Source organism: Lissotriton helveticus, chromosome 12 (assembly GCF_964261635.1).
Source record: "Lissotriton helveticus chromosome 12, aLisHel1.1, whole genome shotgun sequence".
In the NCBI taxonomy this organism is placed as follows: Eukaryota; Metazoa; Chordata; class Amphibia; order Caudata; family Salamandridae; genus Lissotriton; species Lissotriton helveticus.
The window spans coordinates 544,662,051-544,683,875 of NC_136073.1; the positions used below are offsets into that span (position 1 = coordinate 544,662,051).

Genomic DNA, 21,825 nt, shown 5'->3' on the forward strand with positions numbered 1-21,825 from the left:
AAAATTAAAATTACAAATAAATCCAGATTGAAAAAGGACTGTCACTGGTTTTACTCTCTCCCGAAAAACCGGAGACTTACCAGTGACCGGCGTTTCTATTCCCCAAGAATCGGCGTTCAGCAGCAACCCATGCGTGATCGCCATCTTAATGTCCGTATACAGGGTTATAGAAAGCGGACTTGCCCTACCGAATCACAACTCGTGGACGACCAGTTCTAAAATTACTGGCACATTAAATGAGGAAATCTAAATAGGTGCAAACTAATCTCAACAATTTATTTAACATTATTGAGCGCATCACAGAGTTTTTTAAGGAGGCATTCCAACTTTCGAGAGCCGCCATCTTGGATTGGGTATTCTTCAATACGTCCGAATGGACGCTGTACGATACTATTTGAAACATAATTGAATGCATCAGTATTTTAATCAATTACAATAAGGGCAGGTAGCATCATAGGTAATTTACAGCTCACGTGTGCCCAGTGCATTAAAATTGACCACATGGCAAGTTATGTACAAAACCCTCATTAATTACCAATTTAACAATAAGGGAATAGGACCACAATATTAATGTACCCATTCGTTCAAAACTCAATCGCATAGACAGAGGGTTCCTGAGTGACTCCATGCGAGGGTAACATTAAACTTGGCAACCATCCCTTGCCTTTAAGGTACTCCCTCATACAGAATAATGTTAACAAAGTCACCTAGTGTCAACCAGAAGCAGTGTAACCTGCTTGGCATTGGTCTGTGCAACATATCATAATTCCATACAGACAGAGTACCTAGAAGTTATACATATCGATATCATCACCTAGTGACAAACAGAGTCAGTATGACATGCTCAATGATGGCTTATTTAAAGAATATAGCCTCTGTCACAATCCGTGAGTCATTATGTAACATATCCTAATTCTAACATTAAGGCAGAAATTTGCAAATTCCAAGGGAGACTCAGCTTGTCTAAGGTTTAAGGAGGGCCACCTGTCTGTTAATCTCCTCCTGTTCATTTAGTCCTTTATTCACTGTATTTAGATAGTATATCCATTTACACTCCGTTAAATTAAGTAAATTCACGAAGTCACCTCCACGTGAGTGAATTTCAACTTTCTCTATCTCTCTCTATAGGGGTTACTGTTTAGCTCCCGCTGGACAAAGGTAATGACATGTCCGGTTTACCTTTGTTTTATACAATTGTTCAAAAATCCATAGAGAGTGAGTCATATGACCACCTTGTTATATTTTCAGGTGTTATTCAGTAACCTCGGGATACAGAGTGAAGAATTCCTCTTGGCCCACCTTTTCTACTGGGTAAGCAATTCACCCCCATCCCAGTTGATTGCGACATTATCCTTTGTCGCAAGTCTTTTGCAACAGCCTGATGTATACATTTACTCTATTTCAGGGCTCACATTACTCCCCTGGTTGCCCATAGTTTTAGTCCTGATGAAGACTCGCATGGCCACGGTTCAACTTACCTTGAGGCTTTAAGACGAGTCGAAATGTCGACGCTCATTTGTTCACCTGGATTGTGTAACACATTTTCTTGTGCAAGATAATTTTTGGAAGCAATGTCTCCATCTAATGAAAATTGTGTATAGAACTTATATCACGGACCAGGTTATACAATCAATACTGCATTGTGTTATTAATAATTGTAAATAGACTTGAAAAAAATCTCCTCTTTTTTCTTCCAATTCTATCAAGCACCTTAATTCTCTTTTCTCATGCACGCTCGCTTTGGGCAACTTGAAAACTCATTTGTATAGAGATAATGTTGAATGCAATGAATAAAATTGCCCTTGAATTTGTATTGAAGGCTGTTGCTCCATGTGGATTTTGCATGCGCTGTATTTCATTGAATGTACAGGGTTGATCTGTGAGACATATCCCATAACTGAGTGAATTGTAAGAAAGTATTGATTGACTCTAAAGAAAGTAGGGTTTGAAGACCTTTGTTTTTGTATAGTGATAACTGCCCAGGTCTTTGACTTGTTGGGCCACCCCATTTTTGATAAGGGTTACCTTTGTGCAGCTAGTCTGCGAGGGTTCTTTTGTTTGTTGAATGTTTTGTAAAGTTGATATCTGTTGTACATATATTGTGTATTGTGCGTCTAATGTTGTAACCACTGGGGATGTCTGAAAAAGAGACCCTCTCTTATAGTGAGGATTACATAGAAAAACTCCTACAGGAGGAGGGAGGCGGAACTTTTTTGGCAGACAATATTCCCAGCGGTAATTTGTCCTTAAATGAGAAAGTCTCCAAACTAGAACGCCTGGAGAAGAAGCTAATAAGAACTAGGCTTCACGGCCATACACTGGCAAAGTACCTAAGGTCCAACGTAATACCAGTTGGCCTACAGGTGCGAAACGAGCCTGCTATTTTTCTCGAAAACCCAAAATTTAAAGAAAACTTCAGTTTCGTATCAAACACATGTTCAAGACATTGGATGGTGTTGGGTATTGAGACTGCGGTGGAAGAGGTTGAAAGGTTGACGAGGGAAATAGCTGTACTCAGAAAGGAGATTATTGAGGATAAAGCTTTATCCAATGCTAAAGAAGCTTTGGAAAGATTGGAAAAGACAATAAGGGCGTTTGATCTGTACACCCAGGGCACTAAGCTGGAGAAAGTAGCCAAGGACATAAATCTGTATGACAAAAAAGCTACATACCCCTATCTACAAGAAGGATACTTTGTTAGAGATCAACGAGGTGGCATAACCAGTAGGGGGAGGGGCGGGTATAAGAGATTTAATACCTTCTCAGGCTCGTCTTATACCAGCAGCTCTGATAGTGATTCCGAACGCCCAAGTACAAGCTCAGGTGGGGCTAACAATAATACAGAACAGAACCTCCAAGGTCAACAACCTTTTTTAGCGGAGGACCAATGGTGGGGCCAACGAGGGAGGGGGCGCCCCTGGGGGAGACCCAGGGGAACACGCTCGGCCCCTTGGAATCGAGGTACAGGGAGAGGAAAGAAACAGATACAGTTTCAAAAGGATTCCCATGGCGAGATTCAGACGAGACGCCAACACTACAGGTGGTAACACACAGACCAGAAAACCCGATCATAAACATATCCAACTATGAACTAACTATGAGTGAACAACAGATATTATCAAAGGGGTTATCCTTTGTCCCTACCTCAATGCCCGACAATTTCAATCTAAGAATGGAATTGCAGCAGTTTTTCAGGAAGGTGAGATTAAAACACTACTTCAATAAGATTCCCCACAAACCTGTGTTCTCAGGGAGTGGCCTGAGACCGCCATCCAAGTTTAGTCCTCCTACACATTTGATTGACAATAAAATCATAACGTATGAACAGGTGGTACTGAGGGACGTGGATAAGATCCTGTCTGAGAGACGATACGTCCCCTATAATATTTCTAAATCCGAAAAAGATGCCCTTGCGTCCTTAAAAAACAATAACAATATTGTAATTAAGCCCGCAGATAAGGGTGGTGCCATCGTTGTTCAAAACGTTGACAAATACAAAAATAAAATATTGTCCCAACTATCTGTGGTGGGAAATTATACTCTATTGAAATCTGATCCCACAAAAAGAATTAGTGCATCAATCATTAAAATCACAACCAGAGCGCTGGAGGACGGTATAATTAACAAACATGAGTATGATTTTTTAAATAACAAACATCCACGTATGCCGACAATCTATACGCTTCCAAAGGTGCACAAACGGATGGAGGACCCCCCTGGAAGACCTATTATCTCAGGGTGCGGGTCACTGCTGGAGCCCCTTTGTAAATACATAGATAAATTTTTGAGACCCATAGCCATATCCACTCCGACATATTTAAGGGACACTACGAATGTCATCCAGTTGGTAGATGGGCGGACATATGAGCCTGCGACCAATATATTAGCCACAATGGATATTATGGCTCTTTATACAAATATCCCACAACAGGCAGTGTTAACATGTATAGAGAAGGTCCTAAATGAAAGACCTACCCCCCATCGTGTCCCGACGGACTTCATTATCCAATTGTTCAGAGTGGCTATGACACAAAATTTCTTTATGTTTCTAGGCCAATTCTATATACAGACGAAAGGCGTGGCTATGGGGGCAAGTTTTGCCCCAAACCTAGCCATAATATATATGAGTGACTTTGAACATTGCTATGTCCTCAACCAATCAAACCCGTACCAAAAGCATGTCGCCCTTTGGGCACGATACATCGACGACGTGTTTTTAATTTGGCAAGGCAACAATGAAGATTTGACGAAATTCCACCAGTGGCTTAACACGTGCTCGGAGGACATTCAATTCACTATGGAATATGATAGGGCTTCAATCAATTTCCTTGACATTCAGATCAAGTCAGATTCAGGTAAATTGTACACCACCCTATATCGCAAAAGCAGTGAGAGAAATACTTTGCTTAGGTATACGAGTCATCATCCCCGCAACCTCAGAGATAATCTGCCCTTTGGCCAATTCCTGAGGTTGCGGAGGAATTGTACCAAAAAGGAGGACTTCTTTGATGAATCTTCCTTACTCATTGCCAGAATGAATGAACGTGGCTATCCTATGCGTCTTTTGAAAAAGGCTCCCAAAAGGGCTTGGCATAATCACCGGGAACACTTATTGGCCCCTAAGCTCAAGAAAGAGAATGAGGATCGCCTTGTATGTGTCACTACGTTTAATACTAAAAGCAGCGCAATAAAAAAATCGATTAACCGCCATTGGCACCTGGTCAGTGAGGAATTGGGAGGCTTATCACCTCCTATGAATGTTAGAGACCATCTTGTTCGATCACTTCTATCCATAAAACAAACTGTGAATCAGACCACCCTTTGGGGTCGTCCCCCGATTAAGGGACATACCAAATGTGGCACTTGTAAGGCATGTCCACTTACGGATGAATGTACCACATTTAGCTATAATGACAAAACATATACTCTGACACAACACAGTAATTGTAACACCGCAGGTGTAATTTACGCGATTCTATGTCCATGCGGCTTCCTGTATGTAGGTCAAACCATACAAAGAGTCAAATGTAGAATCCTACAACATTGTAGTCGTATCCGCTGTAGGACACCTGGAGCACCTCTGGTGGAACACTTTACATCTTTCGGTCACCACTGCGACAGCCTCCGTTGGTGGGTGATAGAGAAAGTTGAAATTCACTCACGTGGAGGTGACTTCGTGAATTTACTTAATTTAAGGGAGTGTAAATGGATATACTATCTAAATACAGTGAATAAAGGACTAAGGGCCCGATGTAGGTCGGTCGGTAACGGCCGAAAATCGGTATTTTCGGCCGTTACCGATCGGAATAGAGACAACGGGATGTAGGAGGGCGAAATCCGGCGAAATCGGCGATTTTACCGATTCGGAAATTCACCGAGTCGGTAGAATCCCGATTCGGAAAAAAGTAGGAATCGGAAAATTCTCCGATTCGGTAGAATACCTAATCGGAGAATTTTCCGATTCCCACTTTTTTCCGAATCGGGATTCTACCGACTCAGTGAATTTCCGAATCGGTAAAATCGCCGATTCGGTATTGATACCGAATCGGTGATAATCCGATTCGATGCGAAAAGCTGAAGAATGAGATGTAGGTAAGCACTGAAATACCGAATTTGCTTCAAATTCGGTATTTCTGAGTCGGAAATTACCATGGATTGGAATCAGGTGGTAACCAGGTGCAACCTATAAAAAAGGACCCAAAATGCAGTTCTACTTGCAACATGGCAGCTTTCTATGTCATAGCAAGACGGCTACGGCTACAGCAGGAAGGAGAGAGGGAATGGCTGAGACAGGAGCAGGTGTATAGACAGCGTATCACCCTGTGCATGCTGACAGATCCAGAGATCCTACAGAGGTACAGGCTGGAGGCAGAGACCATCAGAGACCTCATTAGGGACCTCCAACCCCTGTTGCAGCACCCCACCCCAAGGGCACACGCAATCCCTGTGCAGATGCAGGTGCTATGCTGCCTACACCTGCTGGCGTCTGGCAGCTATCAAAGTGTAGTTGCTGTGGCAGGAGGGGTGACCCAGAGCAGCCTGTCAAGGTTCTTCCACAAGTTCCTTGATGCCATGATTCAGAGGATGGACCACTACATTTCCTTCCCTTCCACCCATGCAGAACTGGCACAGACAAAAGCTGAATTCTATCAGATGGCAAGATTCCCCCACGTCATTGGCTGCATAGATGGCACACACATTCCGATTTGCCCCCCTGCTGACACGGAATACGTATACCGCAATCGGAAGTCACGGCACACCATAAATGTGCAGGTGATATGCAATGCTAAGTGTGTCATCACTGACCTGGTTGCAAAGTTTCCGGGGAGTACCCACGACTCCTATATCTTCCAGAGTAGCGGAATTTATGCACGGCTGATGGCAGGGGATTTTGGTGAAGGATACCTCCTAGGTAAGACACAGTGTCAGACCCCCATAACCAAAATTGCAGTGTGAAGTACATGTATGCATGTGAGTAATGTTACCCCTTTTCCTTGTAGGCGACAGTGCATATGCCCTACGCTCGTTCATTCTCACCCCCTACCTCAACCCCTCAACACCCAGCCAAAGGAGGTACAACCGTGCCCACAAAAGCACGAGGAATGTAGTGGAAAGGACCTTTGGCATCTGGAAGAGCAGGTTCAGATGTCTGCACAAGAGCGGAGGTGCAAGGCAATATACCCCCATCACCTGCTGCAAGATTATTGCTGTCTGTGCAATGTTGCACAACCTTGCAGTCAGGAAAGGCACTGAGGTTGAGTTATCCGACTACGAGGACCCTGATGATGACAATGCTGTGCCACTACCACAACCTGCTGGACTCCCTGCACCAACTGACGGCAGATACAGGCGTCAGGAGATAACAGACAACTATTTCTGAGTGAGTACAGATGCACAAACAGGTCAATGTATGTTTTAAGAAATGAAATTTAATAATGTTGCATCAACGTTACTGCACTGATGTGCAACAAAAGAAAAGGTAAAGAAGAAGTGGTGAACTGTCCATTGTCCGGGTTGCCTCACCCTCACTGCCAGTCTTATTTTTTGCAGCGCTTAGCAGCCCCACTAGGATGAGCCTCACCCCCTTCTGTATGCCCAGCAGCCTCAGCTGAGCGCCTGCTGCTCCGGCGCGGCTCTGACACTGTGCTGGCCGGGCTGCTGCGGCTGCTGCTGTCCCCAGCCTCGCCCAGGACGGGATTCACAACAGTGTTGGAGATCAGTAGTGTCTCCATGGCGGTGGTAATACGGCCCATGCCCCTAGTGACCTCTGACATGTTCTGTGTGAGGCTGGCCTCCATGTTTGCCCCACGTTGGCATAGCTGGGCGGTCGCAGCTGCAAGGCGGTTGAGTGACCTGTTCTGTATACGTGCATCCCTGCGACGACATTGCTCATGGTCATCCATCCTGTTGCAGAGCTGGGTGATGGCAGTGGTCATTCGGCCAATAGATGTTGCAATCTCCTTGTTGCTGTCTACAAAAGTCTTGAAGCCCTGTGCCATTCCCCCCATCTGCAGGTTGTGCAGGCGCAACTGGCGATGGCAGGCCAGGATGGATTTTGCCTGCATTCGCTGAATCTTCACCATACTGCTCTCCAGCCCTGCAAAGACGCTGCCTCCCTGTGCTTGTATTGGACTGCTGGTTGCACGTGGCCTCCGTGGAATCCTGCTGCCCTGCTGTGTGTGCTGGGGTGACGCTGATGTCACTGGATCTTGTGCAGGAGCCTGACCCGCCGCTCCCTCCATGATGATTAATGGAGCTACAATTCTCCTCCTGGCAGGGGATGTTGCAGGTGCAGGGTGGCTGTGTGGTGGTGTGATCTCCGGGGAGAATTGCAATGTGGGCGACTGAGACAGTGACAGTCAGGGGGAGTGTGGATGTGTGAGGGAATGTCCAGAGTCCTCCTCATTGCCCAGGGCACTGGTGTTGTCCTCCTCCTGTGCTGCTACACTGGTGCTTGCCACCGCCACCGCACTGGATGTTGGTGCTGGAGCTGGTGCTGGAGCAGGTGCTGCTCCCCCGCCTGATGGTGCCCCTAGGTATAAAGAAGCATTTGTCAACTGAGTGCTAATGTGTTCCAGTCACTACTATTAAAGCATTGCACATCTCATTACAAAAACGTCGGTGCAGTATTACAGTTATTTTTCTTAAGCTTCTGCAGTGGCATTATTGGGTACTTTTGCTGACTACATTTAGCAAGATGCATTGCTCATGTCTGTTGCTAGCAGTACTGGCCTGGGGTTTGGCTGTGCATTGGGTCTATAGGGGAGGTGTCTGGTATGGTGTGTCAAGTTGCGCATGCTTCTTACCTGTAGCTGTAGCTCGGGATGAGCTATCCAGGTCCCAAATTCCCACGACACTCGCCCTCTCAATAGTGGTCGCCACTAGTTCCTCCAGCTGAGTGAGGGGTGGCGCCCGGTTTGTGCCTCCTCCAGTAAGTCCAGCCTGCTTGTGCAAGTCAGCCAGTTTTCGCTTTGTCACGCCACGGATATCGTAAAACCTCTTCTTGAGGTCGTCTAGGCTCCTGTGGGTGACACCAACAGCGTTGACTTTTTCCCCGATGTCTATCCAGAGCTTCCTCTTGGTGCTCTCCGGAACAGTGAGGGACAGCTTTCCATAAAGCTGCCTGTGCACCCTCACCACCTCCTCCACCAAGGTTTGCAGCTCCATGGTGCTAAATTTTGTCTTCCTCTTGCGCTCTGCCTTCTGGCTCTCAGTGCTGGTTTCCATGTCTCACAGGGATCCTGCTAACACTGCTGCTCACTGTGTTTGCTCAGCTCAGGCAGCTTTCCAGAAAGTTCTGATGAGTTGCACCTGCCTGGGTTGCCACTCCCTGTGGGGGAGGGTGCTTCCAGCTCATTGGCTGATGTCTTCAGTGCCAGTTAACCTGCTCGACGAATCGGCATTCTCCGATTCGGTATTTTCCGAATCGGAATATACCGAATTTGTTCGGTAAATACCGAATCGGTATGTATTATGCGTTCCTATTGGCCTTTCGGCCCATGGGGCGTATTTCTATTTCCGATTCGGCGTTTACCGAATCGGTAGGATCCGCATTTTTATTTACCGAATCGGACGTGTCCGATCCGGCCTATACCGATTCGGTACTTGGCAAATCGGTACGTATCGACTCACGATACCGATTGCTACCGATTCGGTATTTTTCCGAATAATTTTTTCTACATATCATTTTCCGATTTTGAAATACCGATTCGGTACGGATCGGTATTTTAAAATCGGTAAATGCGTTTTACCTACATCGGGGCCCTAATGAACAGGAGGAGATTAACAGACCGGTGGCCCTCCTTAAACCTTAGACAAGCTGAGTCTCCCTTGGAATTTGAAAATTTCTGCCTTAATGTTAGAATTAAGATATGTTACATAATGACTCACGGATTGTGACAGAGGCTATATTCTTTAAATAAGCCATCATTGAGCATGTCATACTGACTCTGTTTGTCACTAGGTGATGATATCGATATGTATAACTTCTAGGTACTCTGTCTGTATGGAATTATGATATGTTGCACAGACCAATGCCAAGCATGTTACACTGATTCTGGTTGACACTAGGTGACTTTGTTAACATTATTCTGTATGAGGGAGTACCTTAAAGGCAAGGGATGGTTGCCAAGTTTAATGTTACCCTCGCATGGAGTCACTCAGGAACCCTCTGTCTATGCGATTGAGTTTTGAACGAGTGGGTACATTAATATTGTGGTCCTATTCCCTTATTGTTAAATTGGTAATTAATGAGGGTTTTGTACATAACTTGCCATGTGGTCAATTTTAATGCACTGGGCACACGTGAGCTGTAAATTACCTATGATGCTAACTGCCCTTATTGTAATTGATTAAAATACTGATGCATTCAATTATGTTTCAAATAGTATCGGACAGCGTCCTTTCGGACGTATTGAAGAATACCCAATCCAAGATGGCGGCTCTCGAAAGTTGGAATGCCTCCTTAAAAAACTCTGTGATGCGCTCAATAATGTTAAATAAATTGTTGAGATTCGTTTGCACCGATTTAGATTTCCTCATTTAATGTGCCAGTCATTTTAGAACTGGTCGTCCACGAGTTGTGATTCGGTGGGGCAAGTCCCCTTTCTATAACCCTGTATACGGACATTAAGATGGCGATCACGCATGGGTTGCTGCTGAACGCCGATTCTTGGGGAATAGAAACGCCGGTCACTGGTAAGTCTCCGGTTTTTCGGGAGAGAGTAAAACCAGTGACAGTCCTTTTTCAATCTGGACTTATTTGTAATTTTAATTTTTACAGCGGATTAAGTCCGGTTGACGAATTTCTCGGGCTGAGTCACTTTTGATTTTCAACTACCAACATAATCTGGTAAGAGGACTTGCTCGTATATATATTTTTTTAAACGCTGGGACAAGGCACCTAGTTTTAGTATGAAATAGGGGTTACTGTTTAGCTCTTGATCATGGAATGTGAAACCAGATTGATCACATCAATATAAAAACGTCCCATATTTGATTATAGGACCAGCCACAAAATTAATTGTTTGGAGATTGAGTATGCAGAGACTGTGAGCCTGCTACATTCAAGATAACTTAGTCCAACATCTCCGCCCGCTGGACAAAGGTAATGACATGTCCGGTTTACCTTTGTTTTATACAATTGTTTAAAAATCCATAGAGAGTGAGTCATATGACCACCTTGTTATATTTTCAGGTGTTATTCAGTAACCTCGGGATACAGAGTGAAGAATTCCTCTTGGCCCACCTTTTCTACTGGGTAAGCAATTCACCCCCATCCCAGTTGATTGCGACAGTATCCTTTGTCGCAAGTCTTTTGCAACAGCCTGATGCATACATTTACTCTATTTCAGGGCTCACATTACTCCCCTGGTTGCCCATAGTTTTAGTCCTGATGAAGACTCGCATGGCCACGGTTCAACTTACCTTGAGGCTTTAAGACGAGTCGAAACGTCGACGCTCATTTGTTCACCTGGATTGTGTAACACATTTTCTTGTGCAAGATAATTTTTGGAAGCAATGTCTCCATCTAATGAAAATTGTGTATAGAACTTATATCACGGACCAGGTTATACAATCAATACTGCATTGTGTTATTAATAATTGTAAATAGACTTGAAAAAAATCTCCTCTTTTTTCTTCCAATTCTATCAAGCACCTTAATTCTCTTTTCTGATGCACGCTTGCTTTGGGCAACTTGAAAACTCATTTGTATAGAGATAATGTTGAATGCAATGAATACAAATTGCCCTTGAATTTGTATTGAAGGCTGTTGCTCCATTTAGATTTTGCATGCGCTGTATTTCATTGAATGTACAGGGTTGATCTGTGAGACATATCCCATAACTGAGTGAATTGTAAGAAAGTATTGATTGACTCTAAAGAAAGTAGGGGTTGAAGACCTTTGTTTTTGTATAGTGATAACTGGCCAGGTCTTTGACTTGTTGGGCCACCCCATTTTTGATAATGGTTACCTTTGTGCAGCTAGTCTGTGAGGGTTCTTTTGTTTGTTGAATGTTTTGTAAAGTTGATATCTGTTGTACATATATTGTGTATTGTGCGTCTAATGTTGTAACCACTGGGGATGTCTGAAAAAGAGACCCTCTCTTATAGTGAGGATTACATAGAAAAGCTCCTACAGGAGGAGGGAGGCGGAACTTTTTTGGCAGACAATATTTCCAGCGGTAATTTGTCCTTAAATGAGAAAGTCTCCAAACTAGAACGCCTGGAGAAGAAGCTAATAAGAACTAGGCTTCACGGCCATACACTGGCAAAGTACCTAAGGTCCAACGTAATACCAGTTGGCCTACAGGTGCGAAACGAGCCTGCTATTTTTCTCGAAAACCCAAAATTTAAAGAAAACTTCAGTTTCGTATCAAACACATGTTCAAGACATTGGATGGTGTTGGGTATTGAGACTGCGGTGGAAGAGGTTGAAAGGTTGACGAGGGAAATAGCTGAACTCAGAAAGGAGATTATTGAGGATAAAGCTTTATCCAATGCTAAAGAAGCTTTGGAAAGATTGGAAAAGACAATAAGGGAGTTTGATCTGTACACCCAGGGCACTAAGCTGGAGAAAGTAGCCAAGGACATAAATCTGTATGACAAAAAAGCTACATACCCCTATCTACAAGAAGGATACTTTGTTAGAGATCAACGAGGTGGCATAACCAGTAGGGGGAGGGGCGGGTATAAGAGATTTAATACCTTCTCAGGCTCGTCTTATACCAGCAGCTCTGATAGTGATTCCGAACGCCCAAGTACAAGCTCAGGTGGGGCTAACAATAATACAGAACAGAACCTCCAAGGTCAACAACCTTTTTTAGCGGAGGACCAATGGTGGGGCCAACTAGGGAGGGGGCGCCCCTGGGGGAGACCCAGGGGAACACGCTCGGCCCCTTGGAATCGAGGTACAGGGAGAGGAAAGAAACAGATACAGTTTCAACAGGATTCCCATGGGGAGATTCAGACGAGACGCCAACACTACAGGTGGTAACACACAGACCAGAAAAACCGATCATAAACATATCCAACTATGAACTAACTATGAGTGAACAACAGATATTATCAAAGGGGTTATCCTTTGTCCCTACCTCAATGCCCGACAATTTCAATCTAAGAATGGAATTGCAGCAGTTTTTCAGGAAGGTGAGATGAAAACACTACTTCAATAAGATTCCCCACAAACCTGTGTTCTCAGGGAGTGGCCTGAGACCGCCATCCAAGTTTAGTCCTCCTACACATGTGATTGACAATAAAATCATAACGTATTAACAGGTGGTACTGAGGGACGTGGATAAGATCCTGTCTGAGAGACGATACGTCCCCTATAATATTTCTAAATCCGAAAAAGATGCCCTTGCGTCCTTAAAAAACAATAACAATATTGTAATTAAGCCCGCAGATAAGGGTGGTGCCATCGTTGTTCAAAACGTTGACAAATACAAAAATGAAATATTGTCCCAACTATCTGTGGTGGGAAATTATACTCTGTTGAAATCTGATCCCACAAAAAGAATTAGTGCATCAATCATTAAAATCACAACCAGAGCACTGGAGGACGGTATAATTAACAAACATGAGTATGATTTTTTAAATAACAAACATCCACGTATGCCGACAATCTATACGCTTCCAAAGGTGCACAAACGGATGGAGGACCCCCCTGGAAGACCTATTATCTCAGGGTGCGGGTCACTGCTGGAGCCCCTTTGTAAATACATAGATAAATTTTTGAGACCCATAGCCATATCCACTCCGACATATTTAAGGGACACTACGAATGTCATCCAGTTGGTAGATGGGCGGACATATGACCCTGCGACCAATATATTAGCCACAATGGATATTATGGCTCTTTATACAAATATCCCACAACAGGCAGCGTTAACATGTATAGAGAAGGTCCTAAATGAAAGACCTACCCCCCATCATGTCCCGACGGACTTCATTATCCAATTGCTCAAAGTGGCTATGACACAAAATTTCTTTATGTTTCTAGGCCAATTCTATATACAGACGAAAGGCGTGGCTATGGGGGCAAGTTTTGCCCCAAACCTAGCCATAATATATATGAGTGACTTTGAACATTGCTATGTCCTCAACCAATCAAACCCGTACCAAAAGCATGTCGCCCTTTGGGCACGATACATCGACGACGTGTTTTTAATTTGGCAAGGCAACAATGAAGATTTGACGAAATTCCACCAGTGGCTTAACACGTGCTCGGAGGACATTCAATTCACTATGGAATATGATAGGGCTTCAATCAATTTCCTTGACATTCAGATCAAGTCAGATTCAGGTAAATTGTACACCACCCTATATCGCAAAAGCAGTGAGAGAAATACTTTGCTTAGGTATACGAGTCATCATCCCCGCAACCTCAGAGATAATCTGCCCTTTGGCCAATTCCTGAGGTTGCGGAGGAATTGTACCAAAAAGGAGGACTTCTTTGATGAATCTTCCTTACTCATTGCCAGAATGAATGAACGTGGCTATCCTATGCGTCTTTTGAAAAAGGCTCCCAAAAGGGCTTGGCATAATCACCGGGAACACTTATTGGCCCCTAAGCTCAAGAAAGAGAATGAGGATCGCCTTGTATGTGTCACTACATTTAATACTAAAAGCAGCGCAATAAAAAAATCGATTAACCGCCATTGGCACCTGGTCAGTGAGGAATTGGGAGGCTTATCACCTCCTATGCATGCATTCCGTAAAGGAATGAATGTTAGAGACCATCTTGTTCGATCACTTCTATCCATAAAACAAACTGTGAATCAGACCACCCTTTGGGGTCTTCCCCCGATTAAGGGACATACCAAATGTGGCACTTGTAAGGCATGTCCACTTACGGATGAATGTACCACATTTAGCTATAATGACAAAACATATACTCTGACACAACACAGTAATTGTAATACCGCAGGTGTAATTTACGCGATTCTATGTCCATGCGGCTTCAGGTATGTAGGTCAAACCATACAAAGAGTCAAATGTAGAATCCTACAACATTGTAGTCGTATCCGCTGTAAGACACCTGGAGCACCTCTGGTGGAACACTTTACATCTTTCGGTCACGACTGCGACAGCCTCCGTTGGTGGGTGATAGAGAAAGTTGAAATTCACTCACGTGGAGGTGACTTTGTGAATTTACTTAATTTAAGGGAGTGTAAATGGATATACTATCTAAATACAGTAAATAAAGGACTAAATGAACAGGAGGAGATTAACAGACAGGTGGCCCTCCTTAAACCTTAGACAAGCTGAGTCTCCCTTGGAATTTGAAAATTTCTGCCTTAATGTTAGAAGTAGGATATGTTACATAATGACTCACGGATTGTGACAGAGGCTATATTCTTTAAATAAGCCATCATTGAGCATGTCATACTTACTCTGTTTGTCACTAGGTGATGATATCGATATGTATAACTTCTAGGTACTCTGTCTGTATGGAATTATGATATGTTGCACAGACCAATGCCAAGCATGTTACACTGATTCTGGTTGACACTAGGTGACTTTGTTAACATTATTCTGTATGAGGGAGTAACTTAAAGGCAAGGGATGGTTGCCAAGATTAATGTTACCCTCGCATGGAGTCACTCAGGAACCCTCTGTCTATGCGATTGAGTTTTGAACGAGTGGGTACATTAATATTGTGGTCCTATTCCCTTATTGTTAAATTGGTAATTAATGAGGGTTTTGTACATAACTTGCCATGTGGTCAATTTTAATGCACTGGGCACACGTGAGCTGTAAATTACCTATGATGCTAACTGCCCTTATTGTAATTGATTAAAATACTGATGCATTCAATTATGTTTCAAATAGTATCGGACAGCGTCCTTTCGGACGTATTGAAGAATACCCAATCCAAGATGGCGGCTCTCGAAAGTTGGAATGCCTCCTTAAAAAACTCCGTGATGCGCTCAATAATGTTAAATAAATTGTTGAGATTAGTTTGCACCTATTTAGATTTCCTCATTTAATGTGCCAGTAATTTTAGAACTGGTCGTTCACAAGTTGTGATTCGGTGGGGCAAGTCCGCTTTCTATAACCCTGTATACGGACATTAAGATGGCGATCACGCATGGGTTGCTGCTGAACGCCGATTCTTGGGGAATAGAAACGCCGGTCACTGGTAAGTCTGCGGTTTTTCGGGAGAGAGTAAAACCAGTGACAGTCCTTTTTCAATCTGGACTTATTTGTAATTTTAATTTTTACAGCGGATTAAGTCCAGTTGACGAATTTCTCGGGCTGAGTCACTTTTGATTTTCAACTACCAACATAATCTGGTAAGAGGACTTGCTCGTATATATATTTTTTTAAACGCTGGGACAAGGCACCTAGTTTTAGTATGAAATAGGGGTTACTGTTTAGCTCTTGATCATGGAATGTGAAACCAGATTGATCACATCAATATAAAAACGTCCCATATTTGATTATAGGACCAGCCACAAAATTAATTGTTTGGAGATTGAGTATGCAGAGACTGTGAGCCTGCTACATTCAAGATAACTTAGTCCAACATCTCCGCCCGCTGGACAAAGGTAATGACATGTCCGGTTTACCTTTGTTTTATACAATTGTTTAAAAATCCATAGAGAGTGAGTCATATGACCACCTTGTTATATTTTCAGGTGTTATTCAGTAACCTCGTGATACAGAGTGAAGAATTCCTCTTGGCCCACCTTTTCTACTGGGTAAGCAATTCACCCCCATCCCAGTTGATTGCGTCATTATCCTTTGTCGCAAGTCTTTTGCAACAGCCTGATGTATACATTTACTCTATTTCAGGGCTCACATTACTCCCCTGGTTGCCCATAGTTTTAGTCCTGATGAAGACTCGCATGGCCACGGTTCAACTTACCTTGAGGCTTTAAGACGAGTCGAAACGTCGACGCTCATTTGTTCACCTGGATTGTGTAACACATTTTCTTGTGCAAGATAATTTTTGGAAGCAATGTCTCCATCTAATGAAAATTGTGTATAGAACTTATATCACGGACCAGGTTATACAATCAATACTGCATTGTGTTATTAATAATTGTAAATAGACTTGAAAAAAATCTCCTCTTTTTTCTTCCAATTCTATCAAGCACCTAATTCTCTTTTCTTATGCACGCTCGCTTTGGGCAACTTGAAAACTCATTTGTATAGAGATAATGTTGAATGCAATGAATAAAAATTGCCCTTGAATTTGTATTGAAGGCTGTTGCTCCATTTGGATTTTGCATGCGCTGTATTTCATTGAATGTACAGGGTTGATCTGTGAGACATATCCCATAACTGAGTGAATTGTAAGAAAGTATTGATTGACTCTAAAGAAAGTAGGGGTTGTAACCCAAAAGTGAAGCACCCATTATTATAGTTCGAGAAGATAGGACCAGATGGGAAGCAACCACTTTTGGAAGACATTTTGAATGACACCACAGTGGTAAGCATTATAGAACTGTAGGTGTTAAGAGTCAATTTGTTCTCTCAGCTCCCAGAGTACTGCTTCCATTAGCCTTCAAAGCTTTGTTGCAGTGGCCTTCTGTTGAGATAGATATCCAACACTACGTATATGAACAATGCCCTAGATTCCAGAAAATATGAGCTCTGGCAGGAAATTGGGTGGTTAAATTCCAGAAGATTTTGGAATTTTATTTTGGTTGCAATAAAGGCAAAGGTTTTTCCCCGTAGGGTCCCAGTGATCGTATTTGCTACATATCTCCCATGTGCATCTCTCAACATTATAAATCGCTTAAAAGGGAGGAGAATTTATTTCACTGATCCCCGAGATCCTCTGCTAAAGGTCACGTGTACCACTGCAGCAAAACCCTGGCATGTCAAGAAGGCCCAATTATTCTCATGCGATGTGCCTTCTTTTAAAATAATAAATGAAAAAGGACCTCTTCATTATATCATTTAATGTCTTAAAGATGTTTTAAAGATTTTGTTAAGGTGCCCATTTACATTCCAGGTGAGAAAGCAGAGCTTCCCAAATTTGGACTAATGCCAGTGATTATGCATTGCCACATTTGCGTATGCGTATCCTCTCTGCTATGTGATCACTATGCTCCCTGATTAACACACACCTATAATGCCATGTAAGTAAAGTAGAAGTATAGCTTCCTTTGGTGTTACCCTCTCTTCCTACACTACAAAAACGTGAAGTGCCTTGATGGATGCATATGAGTGACATGCCACCCTGGCATACCCTCTTGTCGTTTCTCAGCATCAGTGTAATCCTTTCCCCTAACCAAAACAAGTGGCAAGGTGGGGGGAAGTGGATAAAAAAGAGATAAGCTATCATGAAATCAAAAACAATTGATGTGCCCCACCCCACCCCTCTGTCTCAAACAAGGATGTCTTTCAAGAGTACAGTATTTGGTTGTGTTGGTTTCCAGTGTGGAAAAGTTCCTTTTGTGGTCACCTCTGTCTGAAATGGATTTGAAATCTGAATCTGGTGACTATTTTCGAGTTCTGCCTCCCCCAGACCTAGAGCGCCAACTATGCTTATTTCCTTTTTTCTCCTTTAGTACGGATGTTATTGATTTTCTAGGATTTGGTGGATTTCCTTTGGGTCATCAGTTCTTTCCAATGATTTATTATTTGGCAGCCTGTTCTCACATATCCAAGATCCAAACCAGTTGTGCAGGAAATTCTCTGGCTGAGTTCCTTCCACACTCTCTGGAAAGCCCATCAGTTGCCAACTATTACAGCAGGCCCTCCCATCTGTGTCCTCCACTCTATCTGGAAACATTTTGGTTGAGGCCAAAAGCCTATTCACTTCAGTTTTCCTGCTCTGAGATTTGCCTTTTAACCTCTATGACATTGCCTACAGCATTCTGCAGATTCTGTCGAAGCAGGACCACATCAGAGATTCTGTCGTCTATTCCGGCCTAAGGTACTCTGGAGGTGCTTTCTATTGCCTGAAGGACTGCTATGGTATTGTAGTGGATGTAGAAATGTCACTAAAATGCAGCTTCTCCATTTTACCCCTCTAGGTGATTGATCATTTGAGGCTGGATTTTATGTTATGTTATGTTATGTTATGACGAATTTCTTGAGCGCACTGTCACCATGGGTTTCCTGGCGCTAGTCGGATTTGGAGGAAAAGGAAAAAAAAGCAGGGTGGAAAATTTAGTGACGGAGAGGGAAGAGTAGTGTTTTTAGGGATTTCCTAAAAGAAGAGAGGGAGCAGTAAGACTTGAGTGAGGGAGGGAGGGAGTTCCACAGCTTGGGGGCCAGACAAGAGAAGCTGCGGCCGCCCGATCTAGAGAGTTTGAAGCGAGGGACGACTAGGAGCTGGAGGTGGATGGACCTCAAAGTGCGGGAAGGACAGTAGGGGGTGATTAGGGACTTGAGAAAAGCAGGGGAAGGACCAGTGAGGGCTTTGAAGACCAGGCAGTGAACCTTGAAAATGATTCTTTCACTGACTGGTAGCCAGTGGAGGTGACGTAGTAGGGGTTGAGCCGACTGCCATTTAGGGAATTTGAAAACAAGCCGAGCAGCCTGGTTTTGGACGATCTGTAACCTGGACAGCTGAGATTTAGGGAGACCGTAATAGATTGAGTTGGAGAAGTCCAGCCGGGACATCACCAGGGCTATTAAGACTTGCAACAAGGCTTCAGGCGACAGGAGGTGAGCGACTTTCCGTATCCTGTAAAGCTGGAACATACAGGAAGATGTTACTGCGCTCACTTGTGCCTTGAGAGTGAGCCCGGAATCGATCAGGACCCCGAGGCTCTTTACACATCCAGCAGGAGAAGGGGGTGTTCCGAGCTCAATAGGCCAGTACTGAGTGCCCCAAAAAGGGGCACTTCTCCCAGGGAGAAGGAGCTCAGTCTTGCCTGGATTGAGCTTGAGTTGGTTTTGATTCATCCAATGCTGGATGTGTGTCAAGGCTGTCTGAAAGTTAGTGACAGCGTCAGGGGAAGTGAGGGGGAAAATAATTTGTAAATCACCCGCGTAGTTAAACACGGTGATATCCCACTTACCTAAGGAGTGAAGGAGGGGTTGAAGGTACAAATTAAAAAGAAGGGGAGACAGGGAAGATCCTTGAGGGACCCCACAGGATGACGAAACGCTGGTGGCGCGAAAAGGGCCCAAGCTGACTGCCTGAGATCTCTCCTCTAGGAAGGATTTAATCCAGGACAGAGCAACCCCACAGACTCCGGCGGACTCGACACGGTGGATTAAGATGTCATGGTCCACCGTGTCGAATGCCGCCGATAGATCGAGTAGAACTAATGCCTGGGGTTGTCGTCTGTCGTCGTTGCGTCTGAGGTTGTCCAACACGGCGAGGATCACGGCCTCGTGTTGATTTTGGGCTGTGGAGAGATGTGATTCGGGTTACCTTTCTCCACATAGTGCAGAGTACTGATCATCCTGCCTCTGGTCTGTTCAGTCAGTTGCATAACTATAATAAATAAGGCCTCTCTTTTTATCCCTTGCTCCAAATGAGAGGTATACTCCGATCCAATCGGATGTTCACCTTGATGGGCCCAGCCATTGGCGTCTCTAAGCCTCAACTTCTGTGAATTATTTTTATTCAAGTTGCCAACCTCTTCCTCAAGGTGCTTATTGAAGAGGGGTCACCATAGCCCCTACTTTGGCCCTCTTCACAACATGACATAAACTGGCCCAACTCATGTCTTGTCTTCTCAGGAGGGACAGAAGCAGATGACACTGTGGAACTCCTCCACAACACTGAGTAACCGTGAGGTGATGGTGGGGCCTTTGCTGACCAATTTCATCCACACCTGCAATCATAGGTCTGTGCCCATCATAAACTTCCCAGGCAGTGAAAGGTTCCAATGTAGGAATGGGCCAAAAGGTTACCCTATACCTCTTCTCTTGTCCTGGGCACTAACATCGCGCTTCAGAAGCAGGCACATCCCCAGCTCCCTGCATAGTTCTCACCTTGCCTGAGGCTTGATCCAATCAAGGATAGCCACTCTTCTACTTCCTTAACCATCTGAGAGATCTCACAAGGCCCATGGGTCCACTGATCAGGCGGCTGGATCCTCTTTTTCTGCAGCCTCTCCCTCCAAATAGTCCCTCAGCTGCAGCCTCTCGGCACACTGCATGCACTCACCTTTTGAAGCTCAAGCCGTGCCAAGAATCAGGGCTGATCCTAGCTCTTGTCTCAGCTACTTTGGAAGAAATCAACCTCTTCCAATGCTATCAAACAAATGGACATCCTCACTCTTATATAGTAAAATCGGGCAAAGGAAAGTACATGAATGGGACGGATTAAATGGACGAGAGCCAGAGCTCTATCAAGTTTCAGGCCAAGATAAACTCCTAAGTGGATAAATAAATAAGTGAAAGTCGGCAAATGTATACCTGTAGATAGGCTGTGAAATATTTTATTCTTAAATTGTCTCTTTACAAAAATGATTATGTATATTTTGTAAAAGTGCTTTGGGATCCTGCTAATGGACAGGACTTTTCAGTGTTTAGGACTACTGATGGAAATACCATGATGGAGAACTCTAGATGATTTTTTTTCATTTCCTCATTACATTTCTGTACACACTGGCAAGCTAAAAAAAATACTATAAAACTGAAATAACGTTTAAAGATTGATAAGTAAGAAAAATAATGTGGGAGTAAAAGAAAAAGTTACCTTATAGTTAATTTCAATACTCCTTATAAATGTCTCCCTCTTATTAATAACCTGCGCATCTAAAGCTGTCCTGTGACAGCACCAGGACCTGCTTGTTACAGTAGTCAAACCAAAGTTGTGCATACACGAATACGGGGTGTTTTATGCAGGGGTCTATTTCTCCCACAAATTGGTTCAAGCCAAAATGTTTAGTATTACATCATTAAGAGTATTTGCTAGACAGTGAGATGTGCAATTGACTTTGGGGTATGGGGTATTGTAATGAATGTGCCATTTGTATTGATGGATGGCCTGATAATGACCGTCGCCCATCACCATCTGAGTCTTATTTAACATATTTTAGCATAATATAGTGATGTGAAGGCCTGCCTAGTAAGAATAAGCTATGAAGTAGGGCTCGATTACGCACCTTTCTGTTTCCGACTTTATCTTGCTTAACGGCAGTGCTTGCTATTGGCTTTGGCATGATCTTATGCCGTTTTTGCATACTAATTTTGCTCTTTTGTGTGAATAGTGGCTTATGCTCCAGTGACTCCATTTTCTGAGCTGTCGCAAAGTTCTGAGTTTCACTAGGTGAGGAGGCCATGTTTTGCTTTTCACTGGTTTTTCGCACTTTATTGACTAGAGAGAACTTGTTCTTGTCAGAGGAATGTGCTCGCTCTGCTCTGAAGCCATAACAGACGCCTGGCCTGCTGAAGCTGTGG

At 43.7% G+C, this 21,825-nt stretch overlaps 1 protein-coding gene across 1 annotated transcript in view; it reads right to left on the reverse strand.

Annotated features, from left to right (window-relative positions):
- LOC144798506 (chemokine-like factor) overlaps positions 1 to 21,825 on the reverse strand; it is a 371,023-nt gene that overhangs the window by 128,294 nt on the left and 220,904 nt on the right. The window lies entirely within an intron of this gene.